At 38.2% G+C, this 4,772-nt stretch overlaps 1 long non-coding RNA gene across 1 annotated transcript; it reads right to left on the bottom strand.

Annotated features, from left to right (window-relative positions):
- Positions 1-1,673: 1,673 nt before the first annotated feature.
- On the bottom strand, positions 1,674-3,409 carry LOC136290107 (uncharacterized). The gene is made up of 3 exons (XR_010720964.1): positions 2,918-3,409; positions 2,337-2,430; positions 1,674-1,853 (listed from the first exon to the last, which is right to left on the bottom strand). It is a non-coding gene; the product is annotated as an uncharacterized lncRNA (long non-coding RNA).
- Positions 3,410-4,772: the final 1,363 nt, after the last annotated feature.

Here is a 4,772-nt window from a genome sequence, read left to right as displayed (position 1 = left end):
AAATTACTTTATGTTGTTTTAGAAGGTAATCCTTAGGGAATTTCCATATTTGTTTGAGATTTCAAATGAACAATAACCACACGAGTTTGTATTTTGTAACCTGAGAAATTCCACCTGAGTCGTCAAAATTGACCTTGATTCATCATCAGTTACTTCTGACAACAACTCCTCATTGGGACAAACCAAAAATAGATTATATATTCCAGTACAGTGTCTTTTTTTTGTTTTCCTTACTCTTTCAAACTCTCTGCCTGGCTCATACTTCAGTCATCCCTTGAGAGATGCAGGTCAAACACGTGTTTCTCCTATTTCCACACAACCACAGTTGCCTGTGAGGTGTAGCACGTGGGTATAAAACCCAGGTGATACAACACTAAATGGCAGTCACTGTTTGGCACTGCGGTCAATGGGTCAAGGCACAATTTCTTTTCCATGTAATTTCTTGGCTGCCACAATTGTATATTTTCTCTGGCTGCTACATAACCTGGACATACTAATTTAATGACTTTTCCCTAAGAGCAAAAGCCACTGTTATATTCAGAAAAATGGCTATATATTTCAAGTTTCCTTACATCAATATTATGACAGTACCCACATTGTTTTACAGCCCCATGCTGACAAGCCATTAACTTTGTTTACATTAGGCCGTGGCTTAAGTTGGAATTTGGAGTTGGATTTCAAATACCCCAATATCCACAGATGTTATGAGAGGGGTGTTTGGCTTAGCTTACTGAGGAACAGTACAAAATTTGGATCTGAACCTAAGTGTGATTTTGAATTTATGCCAACCTTGAGGTGTTTTGCATCAGAAGCTTAAAACACTACTTCCAGAGCATGGGTGCTCTATTTAAAGGATGCTGGGTTTTAAGTCTAAATGACAGTTGCAGAGTGGGCAAATACTTGCTGAACTGTGGGAATTCTTAGGATCTCATACCTCATTTTTCAGCCTGTTCTAGGTATTCAGAAGAAAAATAATTTCTTTTACTTCAGTGAAATTTCTCTTGTGACAAGAGTTGAGGACTCTAGGGGAGATTTGGCTTCAAGCTTCTGGTTCTGTCACAGAGACACTGTCAAGCCACGTGGTGATGTCTACTCTCTTGATGGAAGAGTAATAATTCTATTACCCCTCCCCACAGTTTGGTGAGGATTGATATTTGGATGGTAAAGTGATCCTTGTCTGCAGAGACAAGTCCTACAGAACAGGACTGTAAGCATGTCTACACTGTGAAATCAGCCAAAGGAACCAGCAAATCTTCATGTCCAGGGATTACTAGCTCAGCCTGGTATTGCCTGCACACAGTTTGGCAGCTTTCAGACACAGGCTGGTTTGCAATCTGCCCATTCTGCTCAGGCTGAAGGCAGGCACAGCAGGCTTGGTTTGTCTGCTGCTCCCAGCCTGCTTTCAGTGAGAACCAAGAGTGACAGAAGTACAGGATCATTGCTTTATACAGTATTTCAGTCAAATAACACAGTTTAAAAAAACCCAACCCAAGCAAAAAAATAAAGAACCAAACTGCCACCACGAAAAATGACAAAAATTAACCCTTCAAGCTTCAAATCATATAATAATCAAATCATATAAAGAAAAGGATTTCACCATTTCAAGCATTTTTTCACATTACTGAAATGGTGTCATTCAGTGACAACAGAGGGAAGCATGTGCTCACCTCAGAACAGACATTAAACAAAGCCCTGAATTTCTTTCATGGAGACAATAAACAGACATAATTTATATTTCTCACTTTGGAAAGCCGGTCCATCTGATGTCCGATGGCTACACTTCAAAGACATCCCGCGTGAACCTTTTCCATGTGACTTCATGTGTGGTATTACAGAGATGAAGGGGCCAGCTCCTAAGAAGTGGGAAACAGTGCCTTAAAATTTACTCTGTGAGCAGAGATTTATGGAAGATCAGAAGAATTTATAAAGTAAATAATGTACATTTCACAAATATATACAATGTACGGACTATTTACCAAGAAACTTGAAACGGCTGTCTTGGAAGAGTTCCAGTTTCCCAAGTAATCTGGTTATCAGGTTTTTAAAAAGATCCAACATGTATGACACTGACAAAATCAGGCTAAATATATTTTTTCCAGAAGGAGCAGGGTGGTAATAGGAAATACCCCTTTTAAGGTAATTAACAAACACTCCTTTAACTGGCAAGCTGTTCCAAGTAACTTAGAGGGGGAAAAAATAATCTAATTTGGAAATCTGCTTGCAATGCACAAATGCATAAATCTATATTATAACAGGCCTAGGAAATGGATAGCAGTGCAGAGACTCAAAAACCCCCTCTAAATTATCTGTTTCAGGTCATTGCAGAAGCCACTAACCTGTGCTGAGGGTGCCAGAGCTGGGACATCTTCTACTAACCAGTCCAGACCTCTCGGGCAAAACAGCTTCTCTGCACAGGTTTTCCATTTCCTACTAAAAATTAGTGGAAAAAGTTGTGTGGCAACAACAATATTGAGTCTATACTCAATAGTGTGTGTGTTTATTGAAAATTGTCTGTTTCTTTTCTTTAGTGCTTTCCATGGTTATAGTTTAAACTGGATAATTTTTACCTTTTTTAAAAAAAGATATTAAAATCACCCCAAATTTGGAGTTTCTGCTGAATTAAAATATATAGATTTGTTAAAACAAGAGGTTATTTACTGCACCTTAGAAACAATAAGAAAAAGGGAAAAGGCATAGGTGTCTGAGAAAGCTGGAAAGGAAATGGAAGTTGGAGACAACTGGGGGAAATTTTTAAAATATCAGAATCCTTCTTTACAAAGTTGTCTCAATGAAATCATGCCACTCCAAGATAACATTTTTTTTTTGCTTGGAAATGAAGAAAAATTGAGGAAATAAGCTTTTAAATTAACTTAACCATGAAAAACATTTTAAATGAAATTATAAATATTACTCTTACTTCAAACAATTGCAAAAGTTTGACCTAAATTTTAGATTCTCCTTAGTTATGATGACATAATTTTTGGAAAATGCCTGGTTTTGAAAGACCATAAATAGTTTTCTTGCTTTTTTCCCCTCTTTTGACTTGCAGGACTATTTTTTTTTTTTCTACTATTGACACTTTATCATATTGGCACGAAATTTAGGCTACCAGTCTATTTCATAGGCCTCTTACAAATTTAAATCTTTTGGGAGAAAAATTGTTTCACTTTGTTGCAGTGGTCTAAAAGGCAATGCAATTTAAGTTAAGTGCACAGACACTTTGGATAATTAAAGAAAGACAAAGAGTTATTGTAAAACTGTTACTACTTCTGAGCTACTCCTAAACTGATTCACTCAGCTGTGGCCCTCTGTATCAAATTTATGTGAAATGAAAACCAATTTTTGAATGTAAAACTGCCTGTTCCTCAGTCAATTCTGATTATTTGTCTCTTGAGTGTAACACCAAGTGTTGTTAATTAGCTAATCTAGTCAGTCCTGTGCAATGGCACTGATCCACAGTAGCTAAGGTTCTGACTCATTCTCCTTCACTCACACTTAAAATCTGCATGTCACATGTCTTCTGACCAATTGCAATTATGACATCATTTTATTTCTCTGGAACAGCTGAAAATTCTTCCCTGCCTGAAATGCTAACCCTTTGGATGCTTTGCTCTTGGGTTTGGGAGTATGGGTGACACAGGGGGATCATGTATCACTTTATTAATTTATCCTAATTCTTGCCCAGGGAAAGCTGATCATTCCTGTGGTAACTCACTGAATTTGCATTTGCGTGTCATATATTCTTTAGTTAACCCTTAGCAGGAAAATCCTAAATGAGTGATGACCTGGGCCAGCTGTGTCCTGGGGTTGTTTAGCCTGGAGAAAGGGAGATTCAAAGGAGACCTTGTTGCTCTCTACAACTCCCTGAAAGGAGGGTGTAGCCAGGTGTGGTCAGGCTCTCCTCCCAGGTAACAAGAGAGAAGGCAAGAGGAAATGGTTTCAAGTTGTGCCTGGAAATGTTTAGACTGGATATTAGGAAAAACCTTCTTCACAGAAGGAGTGGTTGGGCATTGGAATAGGTGCTACCCAGGATAGTGCTGCTATCACTGTCCCTGGTAATGTTGAAAAAATGGGCAGCTGTGGTGCTCAGAGACATGTTTGAGTGGACTTGGCAGTGCTGGGTTAATGATTGGACTCAATTATCTTGGAGGTGTTTTCCAACCTTAATGATTCTGTGATTCTGTGTCTCCAACATGACCCTATTTTTATGCTATCAAGTCAACAAACATATCACTTCAGTGTCAGATGGTAAATTTTTAACTTTTGCAACTCAAACATCAAGTGACCAAGCAACTTTATCCAAGATACAGAGGCACTGCACTGAGAGTCAAAACTAGGTCTTAGGCATGTGCAAACCTCAGGTATTTCAATGTATCCTTATTTCTTTTCTTTTTCTTTGAGACTAAACCTTTTAACTGTATTGTTAAAATGCAGAAATACAGAATTCATGGCGCAAAGAGTTAAGCAAGCTGCATCATCTGAAAAAAGGTCATATTTTTGTAATGCTATAATAGTTCAAATCATAATAAATTCCATCTGGTCTTCTGGAAAAACATATCACTACTAAAACTCAAAATATCCAGATAGAAAGAATGGAGTACATGGTGTTGGTGAAAGCACAGCTTAACAGTTCGGGACCAGGTTTGATTTTGGATATGATCTGTGACATTTACAGACCTGCACAGGAGCTCTTGCTCAGCACTACACAGTGTAGCACACCTGGATGACTGACAATAGGTTTTGTCCCCAGGCATGCAAAACGAGACACCCAT

This window comes from Chamaea fasciata, unplaced genomic scaffold, assembly GCF_029207755.1.
Source record: "Chamaea fasciata isolate MVZ Bird 193981 ecotype frontalis unplaced genomic scaffold, bChaFas1.0.hap1 SCAF_5, whole genome shotgun sequence".
Lineage (NCBI taxonomy): Eukaryota > Metazoa > Chordata > Aves > Passeriformes > Sylviidae > Chamaea > Chamaea fasciata.
This window is presented reverse-complemented; position numbering and strand designations above follow the sequence as displayed.